The sequence below is a fragment of the Psittacula echo genome (genome assembly GCF_963264785.1).
Source record: "Psittacula echo genome assembly, chromosome: 6".
Lineage (NCBI taxonomy): Eukaryota > Metazoa > Chordata > Aves > Psittaciformes > Psittacidae > Psittacula > Psittacula echo.
In genome coordinates, this window is record NC_137743.1 from 39399229 (window position 1) to 39415022 (window position 15794).

The 15794-nt window shown below is 37.8% G+C and overlaps 1 protein-coding gene across 7 annotated transcripts in view; it reads left to right on the forward strand.

Moving 5' to 3' along the window:
- The window catches only part of MBD5 (methyl-CpG binding domain protein 5), a 160602-nt gene that overhangs the window by 79713 nt on the left and 65095 nt on the right, over positions 1–15794 (forward strand). For 5 of the 7 annotated variants that reach the window (XM_080621834.1, XM_080621839.1, XM_080621833.1 and 2 more), the window contains 2 exons: positions 9102–9239; positions 14709–14900. The gene's annotated coding sequence lies outside the window, so the exon portion shown is untranslated. Of the gene's footprint in view, positions 1–5012; positions 5076–9101; positions 9240–14708; positions 14901–15794 lie in introns of those variants that run through there. The other 2 variants (XM_080621838.1, XM_080621836.1) reach the window with 2 other exon arrangements.

The window sequence follows — 15794 nt, forward strand, 5'->3', positions numbered from 1 at the left end:
AAATCAGACTAATAAACCAGTTACATGCCTCTGACCATTCATTATTCTTGAGCCTGTGTAGTTATGTATTGCAAATAACTGCATTAAAATAGGAATTTGAATATATAAAACATTTTACTTCTAGTGATCTGAAAATTGAAAAGAAAGTTAAAAAAACAGTCAGGTTTTGAGTGTAGAGGTATCAGTAGCCATTTAAGTGATGGTTTGGGATTACTCTGGTTTTTTCCCCCCAGTGATTAAGAACTGTGCAGCAAAGATTCTTATTGCCTCCCCAATAGCTTTACACCAACTCTCTTCCAGTATTGCAAATGCTGAGTACGTGCTTGAGGATATCAAACTAAGTATCAGAATCTAATTAACTTATTGCTATCGGATGATTCTTATGATCAGCTTGCTGTAGGAGACGTTTAATGTAATGCTTTGTCAATGTCAGCTGTAGCTAATACTGCAGTCATCACCACTGGATTTGATTCTTTTTTTTTTCTAATTGCAAATCCTTGCAATGAGACAGCGTGCCAGAAAGTGAGGATTGGCTTGGTGTGGCAGATAACACCACTGTTCTCAAGTCCCAAGACAGCCCTACCTGCTACCTCCCTAAAACTCTTAACGGTGGTACTTACAGTCTCGCTGCTCCATGAATACAGCAGGATGGCATCCTGCTTTAGGAAGTAGCCTTTGGGTTTGGTCATCCTAATTTTGTGATGTCAAGAAACTGACAACATTGTGGATTGCTTTGTTATTTGCTTGGAAATATTCTCTCATGGCTTAGTTCTTACCTCTAGGAAGAGAGCCCTTAGAGTAGACAGGGGACATGGATGTGCTTCTGGCCGTAGAAGACAGTGGGACTGTTGAGGTCCATCCTGCTTCTTTGGAGTTCTGGAATTCCTTAGTGTCAGCCTGGAAAGAAGATAACACTGGATTAGGAAAACTGTCTTCATTTGTGCTTTACTCTTTCTTTGCTCAAACTACCAGCTTAGGCATTCGTCTGTTTTTAGGCTTTTAACTGAAAAAGTCTTCTATAACTGAAAATGCGTCCATAGCCATCACTTGCTTAAACCAGCCTGTGACCATACCCGTCAGTCATACTCTCTGCCAGCTGCAGGTCTCTCTAGTTAGCTCTAACTTCATCAACAGCCTCCCTGGAGGAAGGTGCGTGTTTTCCTTATTATGCTTCTCTAATCTTGGTGAGGGCTGAGGAAATTCACAGGGACAAGTTTTCCCTTGATAAGACTCCACTGAGAGATTCTAAAGAAATGGAGAATGAGTAGCAAGAGAGAGTTCAGCTGGTGTCAGGGTGAGATGTGTTACCATGTTAAGAAGAGAACCTTAGCAGGAGATGAGGAGGTTTTACGACTGTACAAAGTGCAGGTTGTCTACTTGATATTTGTGGAGAATTATATCCAAGAGCAAACGTGTGGTCAGGAGAGGAAAAGGTGAAGGAGTGAGAGGAGTTGGGGACAGAGTACAGGAACCAGCTTTCCAACAAAAGCCATGAAAGCATCACAGCTGCTTCTGCCAGAGGGGCAGAAGGGGAGACATGCAAGAGGATTTGTGCTTTACTCCTCTGACAGGAAATACTGGAGGAATTGAGGTATACCCATCAAGCTTGATGAGTACTCCAGACATCTCTTCATAGAATCACAGAATGATTTGAGTTGAAAGGGACTTTAAAGACCATCTAGTTCCAACCTTCTCTCCACGAACAGGGACATCTCCACTAGACCAGGTTGCTCAAAGCCCTGGGGAACTTGTGCCAGCATCTTGCCACCCTCACAGGGAAGAGCTTCTTCCTAATATCTGATCTAAGTATCCCCTCTGCCAGTTGAAAGCCGTTCTGTGTTGTCCTATGCCTACATGTCCTTGTAAAAAGCCCCTCTCCAGCTTTCCTCCTGTCCCTTTTAGATACTGCAGCCGCTCTTAAGTTCTCCCTGAAGCCTTCTTTTCTGCAGGCTGCACGACCCCAGCTTTCTCAGCCTGTCTCCATAAGAGAGGTGCTCCAGCTCTCAGAGCATCTCTGTGGCCTCCTCTGGACTTGCTCCAACAGGTCCACGTCTTTCTTAAGTTGGGGAACCCAGAGCTTGATGCAGCAGTGCATGTGGGGTCTCACAAGAGTGGAGTAGATGGGAAGAATCACCTCCTTCAACCTGCTGGTCACACTGCTGGTGATGAAGCCCAGGATTTGGTGGGCTTTTCATATGCTTGAGAGCATGCTTTTCCTGGCCTTTCTAGCATGGTGTTCTCATTCTGAAGCTGAAAAGCTTCCGGCAGGTTTGGAGTGCTGCCTGCTGAAACCTTTCTGAGGGCAGTTCGGATTTTGCAGTTCTTATGAAAGGCTTTCTCATTGACCTTACGGTGTTTCTGTGCACTGTAGTTGTAGGCTACAGTCAAATCACTTTTCTGTGGATAAAAAATTTTTTTTTTTTTTTTCTTTAGTAGCTATCAGGTTAAAATTATGTTTTCCTCTTTTGCCAGATCTCTGTGCCTTTTTAGTTGATTTTTGGATTAGGTTTTTTTTTGTATTTTGTATATGTTATATATACATATATATGTTATATATACATTTTGTATATGTTATATAATATACATGTTATGCATTTATATAAAACATTATATGGATATTAATATTTTGGTATTTCAGTAAGGGCTGATGTTCAGAGTAGGGTTTCAGGAAAAATTCAGCTCTGTCGAATTTTGCAGCAAGGAAAGTTACTTTTTTGATCACAGCAGTGACCAGAACAGTATGTGATTAATGTATCGATAATTGTCCACGGTTACCATAAAGCTTCCAAATTAGTAAATTCATTAAGACATTATGAGGTCTTATATATGCTTGTATGTTAACTATTGTCTGAGGCATTTTTCTCATCTGTGGCCTTTTCACAAATTCCTAACAACACTTCAGAAAACCTTGCAACAAAGAAGTGAGTTTTATTAGCCTTTTAAGAGGATGGGTACTTTTTTCCGCAATGACTTTGGTACATTTGTCGTTAAAGCAGCTTGATAGTATTTCACATGTCCATTTGGCCTTACTGCTACTTGCAGCAGGTGATACATATTTCTGAAAATCAGAGCAATATTTGATGATGTAGTACCATCGTCCTTAGAAATACCTTAAAAACAGACTTCATAAAATCTGTCGAAGCTTTCTGAAAAATTGTGCTAAATGTTTAGAGAATTTTGCTCTCTATGATATTTTTAAAATCATAAAACAGATTCAAATAGTAGGCCATTTTATATAAATATAGACTCAATACAGATCCCATGTGAATTGTATTAAACTCAGTGGGAAACCATCTATTAACCTTAGTAAGAATAGAATTAGAATTCCAGAAACTGAATTCTGCTTTAGGAATGCTGTGTCATGGGATTATTAAAATACCATTCTGATGTGAATTACTATCCTGATATGAATTACCGTAAATGATATACCGTACATCAATGAATTGGACAATTAGTAGTACTAGTTAGTAGCAACGTCAGTTTGAAAGAACTGCTTACTGGAAATGCAGTGATGAGTATTCCTTGATGGTGAAGAAGGCAGCCTTCATGGTACATGCTGGGTAATGAAATTAAATTCCTTTACTCTGTGTATTAATTTTGAACTTTCTCAGTTTTTCCAGTTTTGGGGGGGTACTTGCTATAGTACACTTGCCCAGGCTTTTCTGTAGCATAACAAAATTCAACAGTTTGTAAGGCGCTGCAGAGATACTAGGTAATGAAATCTGTGTGTAAGATAACTTTAGTTATCATTTTATTGGGAGATTAATACCCATAGAAGGATGATAGAAAAAAAGAATACGGGAAGTGCGAGTGCTACAGTGATGAATTTGGTCACATCAGTGAATAAGCAAAAGGTAAAGCTCGGCATGTTAAAACCATGGGTATTGCATTCAGTAGGGGTTAATGCTAGTCTCTGACTAGCTTTATTTCCCCCTTAAAAAGTTTTTTTTTCTTAGCTTCTCTAAGAATTTCCAGTTGTCTTATACTGAAGCAGTAATGACAAAAAAAACTTTTATATGTGGTGTGTTCGTGTACCTGTGTGGGGCGATTCCTTTCTATGCGAACTTCCGTGGACAACATAATATTTCAGGTTCAGGAGAAAACAAGTTCCTCTGCCACCACCATTGATTATAGTCCCAGTGCAGACCATAAGAAAGTTGATGCAAAGAGTCTGTTCTGGGCACCAGTCATTGAGTCCTCTTCCTGTCAGCTACCATGGCAGCATTTGGCCTGTGTGAAAGTTGAGAATAATCAAGATTTGCCAGTTATGGAAAATTGTGCCAACAAGTTTTGAAGAAGAAATAACACAAAAGTTTGTTGTTTTCTTTTTGGATGATATAATTTTAAACAATGGTGTAATGTCACTTTTAGAAGAAGACACTTTCTTATGTGATGATGCAGTATCACGAAGCAGAAATATAAACTGTTAGTGTGTGTGCTGCATTAAACTTCTTCCCTAATGAGTTTGAAGCTTGGGATATTAAAGTCCAGATATCCTTTTCTTCTGCTGGTTATGCTGTTGGTGTACTTATTCTGATATTTGTACTGTGCTTCAGCTGCTTGCACCATGTTATCAGAGGAATGGAATAACTTACAGTCTCGGTGTCAACACAAATACGTTTAATATAAAATAATTTGAATCAGAATATAAAAATGGATACATTCTGATGGGTTGAGTTAGTTCTTGTGTAGGAAAGAAGTGTTCTAGCACTAGCACGATGTAGAAGCACTCAAGCAGGAGTTTTCAGGAGAGTATTTCTGCCTTGTCCGTGTCTATTTACATTAATTTAAAGAGAATGCGTGTAACACTTGTTATTGGCCTTTAGGCAATTTGTAAATATGGCTTGGAGACTCTGCTTCTGCAAGTTGTGTCCATTACAAAGTACAGGAGAGGTTAAAAGTCATAATCCAGGACTACTGACCCCAACATCAGTGTATTAGTTTCTGATGTCAAGGTATGCAAAAAGAGAAGTGAAGCTGTGTAAAAATTCTTTCTTTTCATATGTTGGGAGAAAAAAAGGAAGACTTTTTGCATTTGCTGATGGTGGAAACAACATTCCTATCAAGAGAAAAAGGTGATTGATTTATTTATATATTTCTTTTTTAGTGTAGGACTGTTGTCAAGCTTTGTCAGGGCTCTTTCTGGAGTGAATGAGAGCTGAATTTGCACTTGGTCCAGTGGGGATCCCTGGGGTGGGACAGTGGTTGTTTCTTTCTCCTGTTGGGGCTATTTTATCAAATTATTATGTGTTCACTTTTGGGTATTTTTATTTTTTACGCTAAGGCTTTATGTTAGCTATAGAAATCAAAAAGAAAATGGATTAATATTGTCCTCCCTAGAATGGCTCTTCTCATAGCTAATTCTCGCATAGCTTTTGAAATAGCACTGTGTTTCAGGTAGAGACAACTACAGAAAGAAATTCGATTATTGGTTAGTTTATAGTAGTAATGACTACATTTTTTTACTGATTCATTCTTTTGTACCTTTAAGAACATTTGTTTAGGAAGGAAAAGAGAGGAAAGACAAATTGATATTATACAGAACAAAAATTATTTATCATCTCAGTTCTCATCAGTTTTGCAGTTACCTCTATGTTAAAGATCAGTGAAGGAGAAAAATAAATTACATTTTCATTGTGAGCTAGAAAATAGAAATACATGTACAACAGGTATGCAAAGTAGCTAATGGAAATAAATCAAATTTTTAAAAGGCTGTGTATTGCAGATAAATTATTTTTTAAATTATTCATTAATTTCTTAGTTCAAAGATGTTTTTACAAAACCAAAATAAATTGCAGTGCATGATTGTTTGAGAGAACCTGTAGTTTCCATACCTTACAGGTCCAAATCTTGAGTCTTAACCTGATCAAAATGTCAAGAACAAGGAAGCAGAAAACATATTACTGTTTAATGTACGAAATACAGGCAAAGGCTTGCCATAGCAACTGGCAGTTAGGTGAGACGGGTACTGTGGTACATGGGCCTGCACTGTGCTTACCTCTTTATTACCCAGGATTGCACATGGGAGGGATTTTCTTAGTAGTTGGAAACTGATCTATTTGTCAATTTGATTGTTTTTGTTCCATTTTTAAATTGCTGGGTGAAGATTGCATGTGTGCTGTTTCTGAATAGCAGCGTGCTCCTTTGCTGTCAAAACCAAGGCTTTTTATAAAATAAAAGAGTTTTCATGGGTGTAAGATACATTATTAATACTTGTCACTTTCTTTATGAAAGTATCAGGTACATGGGATTTATAGGATTGAGACTGTTGACTAAGTTGATGTCTCTGACTTTCTCCTCTTGCAAATTAAAACTCCGTTTCTTTTTTTTTTTAATCCTGTAAGTGGAGGCAAAAAAATAGCTGGTGTCCCTTCTTACATCTTCTCCACTCAAAGCAACATCCACTCAAATGGCACCGTTGCCAAATCTGTGAAAAATGTTAGTATCTTGGCCTTACAGCTATATATCACGCATGTAAAACAAATATGTTAGTATGTTAGCCTTATAGCTATATATCACATAAGTAGAACAAATGTGTTAGTATGTTAACCTCGTAGCTAATTTTTGAATTGGCTTTTCTTGAAGACCTGCCTGTTGTTACTGTATTTCACAGGAATACATTTTTTTTTAGCTTTAATGTTTTTCACTTGGTATATTGTGTTGTTAGGCAGTTAAAATGCATTTTTTAAGTTATATTAATATGGCCAACTTGTTGTCATACAAAAGAAGAGTACACTTGGAAAAGGCCATATGTTCATGCAAAGGTAGTCTTGGAAGGTAGGATTTTTGCTTCTTTTTTTCTTATGCCATCTGTTATGTTTTAACTTCATTTTCTCCAGATACCATGTCAGATAAATATTCAGATAATAGACCTGAATTTGAATCAGGAATAAGGAAGCAAGATGATTATTTCCAACGGCTTTGTTATGGTTTAACCCCAGCTGGCAACTGAGCCACATGCAGCCGCTCGCTCGCTCTTCCCTGGTGGGATGGGTTGAGAATCAGAAGGGTAAAAAGGAGAAAACTCATGGGTTGAGATAAAGACTTTAGTAAGAAAAGCAAAAGCTGCACATGCACACAAAGCAAACCAAAGAATGCATTCACCCCTTCCCATGGTCAGTCAGGCGCTCAACCATCTCCAGGAGATCAGGGCTACATCGTGTGTAACGGTGACTTGGGAAGACAAATGCCATCACTCCAAACAACCCTCTTCTTTTCTTTCTTCAGCTTTGCCTGCTGAGCATATGCTCATATGCTCATATGGTCTGGAATATTTCCTGGGTTAGTCAGGGTCAGCTATGCCAGCTGCATCTCCTCCCAACCCCTTGTGGTCCCCCAGTCTCCTTGCTGGTGGTGTGAGGAGCAGAAGAGGCCTTGGCTCTGTGTAATCACTGCTCAGCAATAACTAAAAAATCCCTGTATTATCAGCAGTGTTTCCAGCACAAATCCAAAACATAGCCCATACCAGCTACTATGAAGAAAACTCTGCCCCAGCCGAAACCAACACAAGTGTTATGATTACTTTAGTCAGGTACTTAAACCAGGCTTTTTTAGACATGCCTAACTGCTCTTTGATATTATAACAGTTAAAATTCAGAATTAGGATCATACATTTTGACTATGTAGACAGCTAAATATTACTTTTAGTTAAACAATGAAATATACTGAATTCCTCATATGAAAACAAGAGATGAAAAGATATTTGCAATACTGCAGTGCTCTAAAATAAAATAAGTGAGCAAACATATTGAATTTCCCCAAGCAGTTTGGACTGTCATGAGCTAAATTCACTGCTGCTATTTCCACTTGGAGTTACTCATTCATGTGTATGTGCCACTTCTTCCTAAGCATCTAGGCCAGCACAAGCATTCTTCCAGCCACAGGGATTAGGGAACTGATCTAGGTTAAGACTAATCCAGTAGATATACACAAATCTGCTCCCTTATCTGATCCACTGGTCCACATCCAGTGGTTGCTGTGGAGGAGAAGGAGTGGCATTGACCAGCAGTGCCTGGCCTGGAGCAGGAGGAGGTTTTAAGTAGAGCATTGAGTTGTTCCCTCTAACATGATGAGTAAGGGGCTACACCTTGGGGATTGCTCATTGAGAATAGTCCCGAGTTCCAGGAAGACTGAAGAAGTAAGGAAAAAAAATGTGGTGTCCCCATAGTTTTCAGGCTTTCTGCTCAGGTGTTAGCAGAGCCCTGATTTAAGCAGGACTTCTGGATTGATTTAGGTTCCAGGTCTACTTTGGGAAACCTGAAAATCCTGTGATCCCTGTATATAGTCCAAGTGTAATCATGCAAAGATATTTTCACCAATTGTTGATGCTGGTTATAAGAGTAAAATTAAATACAAGGCTCTGGTTAGGCTGAGTTTATGATTCTCCATCACATGTTCAAGCCACAGAATTAGTTGTAGTTATGTTTTGTCTTATGGGAAAAACCTACAATGCATTTTAGGGAAAAATGCCTGAAAGTCTAAAATCTGCTTTCAATTGTATCTAAGACACTTCGGGGTTTTATGCTAATTTATATATATGAATATGTGTGTGAGTGTATATATAGAGAAAGGTGTGTATAGAAACTAGATATCAACAAGCAAAACTGGGCATATTTTTTACAGTTTTGGTTCTCTGAAGTTTTATGGTAGATATTTTCAAGAATATCTCTTTTAAAAGTCTTTTTATCCATTCTCCAGCTGTGTGGGTTCTATTCCTGTAGCCTTAAATTCTGTAGAAGGGTGAAGCAGTGGAGAGGTATGGCTATTGCCCTTGTACGGTAGGGTTTTCTTCTGGTCTTGTGTTTATGGTCAATGGAGAAAGAGAGATTCTTCTAGAGGACAGTTCAGAATACAACTGTATGTAGGATCAGATTAGATTAATTTATTTTAAGTCATACTTTGGACTCTGCCTTTCTTCACTGACTGCTGAGAGCACCTAAGTAAACTCACCGCTTTTGTTCAATGTTTGCTTTTCTGAAAGCACCCGTAATTTTTTGTGCAGCAAAGCACTCTGATAGAGAAGCCATGTGGAGTCTGTGAGAAGTGCAGGTATCAATAGCTTGTCCTTTTGCAAATCTTATTTTAGATTTATTTCATTGCAGGAAGAAGAGGCTTTATCACAACTAAACAGACAAAGAAACATACAGACTTGAAGAAACAGCACTTCTCTAATTCTTTCCGAAAGTTCCGAGATTCCCCAAAATTTGGTGGATTACCTCCACTGGTCTTCCTGATTTGAGGTAGGTGAATTCTCTCTTTACCACTCTTTTTCTTCCTGTCACGTATATACAGATAGTAACAATAAACACACTGATTTCAGATCAGATGATTTAAATTTTTTTTCTGTTTTCTTTGATGTGTTGAGAAATACTGGACTTTTACTAGACTGGTGTTGCAGGCAGCATTGTTTATCTGATGGTAATGTAGTGCCACCACTAGAAATGAATGATACCATGTTCATTTTTAGTATTATGGATGGCAGTGCAATTACTAAATATAAATTTGTGTGACTTTTGCACTTACGAAAATTAAAATAGCAATTATTAGAAATAAAATCAGACAAAACCAGACCAGATCCTTGTAAATGGGTCCCAAAGCTTTTGCTGTTTTTTTCCAGCATGAAGCCCGTGGCTCTGAGTTGATATTAACTCTTTTGGAAGAGTGTTTTTCAGTGATGCCACTGAGTAAAAGGGAGAATAACCTGAGAAGCGGCCAGTAATAAAGTTGATTGGTTTGGAAAAAATATATTAAAAACCTACCTGAATTAAAAAAGGGACTGGTGGGCTGCCATTCTCTTTCTGTACTCATTTGTGACAGTGCACAATTGAAAAGTTGTTGTGTTTGGTTTTCTTTGTGGAAGATCACTTTTTTCTGTTTGTTCGTTGTGGTTTTGGTTTTTGGTTTTGGTTTTGTTTGGGGGTTTTTTTTATTTTTTTATTTTTTTTTTCTGGAAAGTAGAGTATATTTAATTTTAGCTTATATCAAATACCATAGTTGGAAGAATATTGTGTGTATTTTAAGAGATTAGATGAGGACAGGACTTTTTTAATCTGTTAGCACAGACTTGTTATGTAAATAGAAAACTCACAAAGAGAACGAGACAGCACATGCACTGAAAAAACAGATGTCTCTTCCCCAGAAATACATTTACCATTAGATTCCTGCAACTTACTGAGAACTCTCTGGGAAGTTTATTGTTACGAATATGTATGCAATCAAAGATAAATATATTGCAGTCACTGCGTAAGCCCTGTGCACTTTCTGAAAGATGAAGTTGTCTTGTCACACATGATGCAGTGCTGTTGAATTACAGCTAGAATAGTCTGTGACAATCACCTTCGTACGTTAAAGAGCAGACTTCCAAAGTATGAGTGTGTTTTTTCAATGTCAAGTGTCTGGTTTTTAGTTGAATTAAAACAAAGCAAGCTTTCGACACTGTGCCACACGACATCCTTGTGTCTAAATTGGAGAGACATCAAGCTGATAGATGGACCACTCGGTGGATAAAGAACTGGCTGGATGGCCGCACACAAAGAGTTGTGGTCAATGGCTCGATGTCCGGCTGGAGACCAGTAACGAGTGGTGTCCCTCAGGGATCGGTGTTGGGACCGGTCTTGTTCAACATCTTTGTCGGTGACATGGACAGTGGGATTGAGTGCGCCCTCAGCAAGTTTGCCGATGACACCAAGCTGTGTGTTTCAGTTGATACACTGGAGGGAAGGGATGCCATCCAGAGGGACCTTGACACACTTGTGAGGTGGGCTGATGCCAACCTTATGAAGTTTAACCATGCCAAGTGCAAGGTCCTACACCTGGGTCGGAGCAATCCTAGGCACGGCTACAGGTTGGGCAGAGAAGAGATTCAGAGCAGCCCTGCAGAGAAGGACTTGGAGGTGTTGGTTGAAGAGAAACTTAAGATGTGCTCGCAGCCCAGAAAGCCAACCATATCCTGGGCTGTATCAAAAGGAGCATGACCAGCAGGTCGAAGGAGGTGATCCTGCCACTCTACTCTGCTCTCATGAGACCTCACTTGGAGTATTGTGTGCAGTTCTGGTGTCCTCAACATAAAAAGGACATGGAACTGTTGGAACAAGTCCAGAGGAGGGCCACGAGGATGATCAGAGGGCTGGAGCACCTCTTGTATGAAGAGAGGCTGAGAAAGTTGGGGCTGTTCAGCCTGGAGAAGAGAAGGCTGCGTGGAGACCTCAGAGCAGTCTTCCAGTACCTGAAGGGGGCCTACAAGGATGCTGGGGAGGGACTATTCATTAGGGACTGTAGTGATGGGACAAGGGGTAACGTGTTCAAACTTAAACAGGGGAAGTTTAGATTGGATATAAGGAAGGAGATCTTTACTGTGAGGGTGGTGAGGCACTGGAATGGGTTGCCCAGGGAAGTTGTGAATACTCCTTCCCTGACAGTGTTCAAAGCCAGGTTGAACAGAGCCTTGGGTGACATAGTTTAGTGTGGGGTGTCCCTGCCCATGGCAGGGGTGTTGGAACTAGATGATCTGAAGGTCCTTTCCAACCCTAACTATTCTATGATTCTATGATTGTATGAGAAAAACTTCCTTTGGAGTTTTTTTCCGAACACTTATTTTTAATTCTTTCTCACAAAAACTGGCAGTTGCTACTAAAGGAAGATAGGAAGGCTAGTTAAAAGGAGAATGAAACAGAGACTTTTTGGAGGGGAGACTTGGAACTTGCTGAAATAGCCATAAAAATTCTCTTGCTCACCACATAGAAGCCTTTTGATTATCACCAGTAGTCTATACTAAGTATTTATCAAACTGTATTCCATAGCTGGTAATCTGTCTCTGGCTCTCCTATTTTGATGCTAGTAAGTTTGTCAATGGCATTTGCATAGTTAAGTTGATGTTAATTTTTTCAGTAGAAACTTTAATTCCATCTTTGCTTATATATTTCCATAAGCTCAGTATGGACAATTTTTGTCATTAATTTATTGTTACTATTTTATTTCAATATAAGTTAAAAATCAGGGGTTTCATTTGAATTCATTTTAATAATGCTTTTCTATAGATATCATGAGGCATTTATTGAAGCTTCTTTAACTAATGCTACTTCAAGCCTTAATACTGTCCATATGACCTAGGTATTTTAAGCCCTAGTATGACTTGGATTTCCTTCTTGGGTTATTTCATCCATCTGTTGAAATTGTTTCAAGTAAATCAGTTTTGCAGTGTTTGCTGTGATTAGCCTTACATGCTCAAGGGAAGTTCTTCATAAAAATGTCTCTTATCAATACCTTTCAATGTGTTTAAACATTAATAAATAATTTTACATGAAAAAGGTAATATCCATGGTGAAATTGCAATCTAAAACATATTTGTATGTAAATTCTTTAATGGTAAGTTATACCATGTCAGTGGGTTTTTTTACTGTAAAGATAAGCTATGTTGTGAAGCCATGGATTCTTATTTGTCTAATTTTATGAATAACCTGCATAAAAATATTAATTCTTTGCAATATTTCATGCAGCTTATATACAGCAGAAACAAGTTTAAATTTTCTGTCATTTCTACAAATTAAGAAGTTGTCATGCTTTAAGTTAGACTGTTTAGATTTTGATTTTAAGATCTATAATTTCTGGAGTAATTTAGCAAACATTGTCATTCAGTTTCTTGATAAGCTGAAGCTAGTAGCTAAGGTAAGAGCCCAAACTTGTGAGTCCTGTGAAGGCTTCACAGGATAAAGTCTGGTGCATCTTATACTCCATGAGATTTGTATCATTCTCCTTTCACAGTATGTCTGACTTTGTCGTGAGTAGCCTTTACTGAAGCTCTATCCATCAAATACCCCAATTCTTCACCTGCAGTAATTGTTTTTCAGTCATATATATTCAGTATTTGGATCCCTGTAACTCCTTGCATTTATAAACTGCCAGTTCTATTTGTTCAACAAAGTTGTTTAACCCTTTCAGCTAAGGGAAAGAGAATTTCTTTTACTAGTAGCCAGAATCTTAATTTTGTTATGTATGTTTTATTATTTATTTTAATAATATCTGTGGACTGGATGTACTTTGTTAGTATCCTAGATACATAAAAGACATTCAGTGTTAAGAACAGGTAAGCCGTGTAATGTTAATACACTAAATGTATAGTGCTCAAACATGGAAGATGTTTAGTGTCCCAGTCTTCAAGAAAATCTAAACACATGCTCAATATAGGGGAATTATTTTCAAAGTTATATTGCTTGGAGAAGAACTTTGGCAAGTTTTTCTTCTAAGTAGTTTGCATATAAATAAACTGTTTACTAAAAGGTCTAGTGGGTTGGTAAATGGAGTCTGAAACAACCAAGACACTCTTGTACCCGTTTTTACAAAATGCTGTGCCCCAATTTTGCCCTTAAATTGGGAGTAAGCTGATCAACTGATAACTTGTTAAATTAATGGTACTAATAAAGTTAATAAAAGCCAAAACCAGGTGTCCGCCAAGAAAGTTAAAAGATTCTGCTTATAAACTTAATGAAGATATTTTAATAATCATAGTGAATACTGTATTTGTTATTTGCAACCCGTATACTTTATGTGACTTTGTGCTTATACCCTTTTTGTCTAGCTTACCTGAAATTTTTCATTCACATTTTGTATCAATGGGTTTTCTGTTACGGGAGAAGGTTTTAACAATGACCAAGACCTTTACTATAATGACACATGGCTTTAGAAGAGATTCCAAATATGTGATCTGGAAATCATAATAAATTAATTAGACTTACTGTAGGATTCAAAGAGCATTGACTGGCTCTGTGGCATCTATTTTAATCAAATATTTATTCTTAAAAAAAAAAAGAAAAATACACAATCATTCTGAATTTGTTAAAATGTGTATTTCTAATCCCTCAGGCTTTCAGGTATAATGTTTTAATGACTTACATTAACTCTATTGAATATGCCTTTAACCTAATGAGCTCCAATCCATTTCACCTCTAAAAGAACTAATTAATTGACTTAAAGTCCTGCAAACGCTGTTCACTCCTTTCAGTGTTAGGGATATTGAAACTGGCACAATCAAAGCCTAACTAACTCTTAAGCCATGGGGGGACTGCAGGGCCATTTTGGTGGTGATTATGAAGGAGATTTCTCAATACAGGCAGATGTTACGGAATAACCCAAGTTCTGGTTCGTCTGCCATTTCCAATATGATAACTCTTCAGACCCTAGATTTTTTCCTTTTTAGTTGAATGTTTTTAGAATGAATCAGTACAACTCAAGTTGTCTGAAGACACGACCTTTTTCGTATGCATAGTAGTTCATAGAACTAGGCAATGACACCTTCCACTAGACCAGGTTGCTCAAAGCCCTGTCCAACCTGGCCTTGAGCACTGCCAGGGATGGAGCAGCCACAGCTTCTCTGGGCCAGTGTCTCACCACCCTCACAGGGAAGAACTTGCTAATACCTAATCTAAATCTGCCCTCCTCTAATTTAAAGGCATTAAACTTCCATCGTAAGAATCCATATACTTATATTTACAGAAATCTACCTATTCTTCTGGACAGTGAACCCCACCATAATGTAGTAAAAGATGCATTTTTTTTTTAATCAGTTCTAGTCATAGCCATCCTACCTTTCTTTAAAAACAAATAATGCGACAGTTTATAGTACAAAGTAATTGGATTAGGGCTTACAAAGCAGTCAAGAAAAGTGAAATAAAAACGTTTGGCTCATCCTTTAAATAATGCAACTGTCTCAACAGATGTAACGTGGGGTGCAAGAGTGCCTCAGATGAGGGCTGTAGTAAAACAAGGAGCCAGCCTCAATGGAAATAGCCTATTATCGAGATCTAACCAGGAGACTATCTAAAGCAAAGCTGAAAGTGCATCAAGAAATTTAAGAAGCCAAAAGATCCCCAGGATATCTAGAAGCAAGACTATGAGGAGTAATGTAGGTAAGTATTCAAAAGTAAATCAATGCATTTATTAAGCTGGGCAACTTTTAGTTTTATTTTGATAGTTTTATGCTGTGGTAGTAAAGCTTATTACAAAATGCACTTCAAGTATAATACAAAAGATCCAAGCCAGTGTTAAAGAGAAAGTAAACAGAAGAGCAGCAGACATCTTCAACATCTAATGGTGCTGAAGTAGAAAAGTAAACAATTTAGCAATTCATATCTTTGTACAAGATAGACAGCGCACCCATACGTGGACCTTTTTGATAAGAGAACAAAGAAAAAAGCATTCTTGACCTAGATTTAACAGATTGTATTGAAACAGCATATGAAACACAGTATTTTAATGCTGAGAAAATTACCGTTTTGTGACAGTGTGATTCATATGGAGTATTAGTCATAATTGGTAGTAATATATTTTGACATAATTAAACAACAGAATTCCAGTTATCTCTATCGGAAAATATGCAGCACCATTCTTGACCTAGATTATATTGCAGTAGCAAAGTGGAGCTGCCTTGCTCAGAAATGAAGCCAGAACTTTACAGTAAAATAGAAAATGAAATGCTCTTATTCTTTTGCATTTTCATAATCAAAATATAAGGTTATACCATGTCAACAACCAGCAGATGGAGAAAAAGAACGTCCTAGGAAGCTCAAAGAACACACTAGAATACTGAGCTATAAATACCAAGCTAATTCCATAGCTTTAAGATTTCTCCAAAGCTTTTTTAAATCCCTCCAGAAAAGACTGAAGAGATCTTTAATCTGAAGTGCCCCAGTTGAAGAAATGTGTACCTTTTTATTTTTAAATAAAATTATGCTAATTTACAATAGATTGTTTGGACATCTTAATGAATCAGTGTAGTATGTGTACATTATTTGTTGCATCAA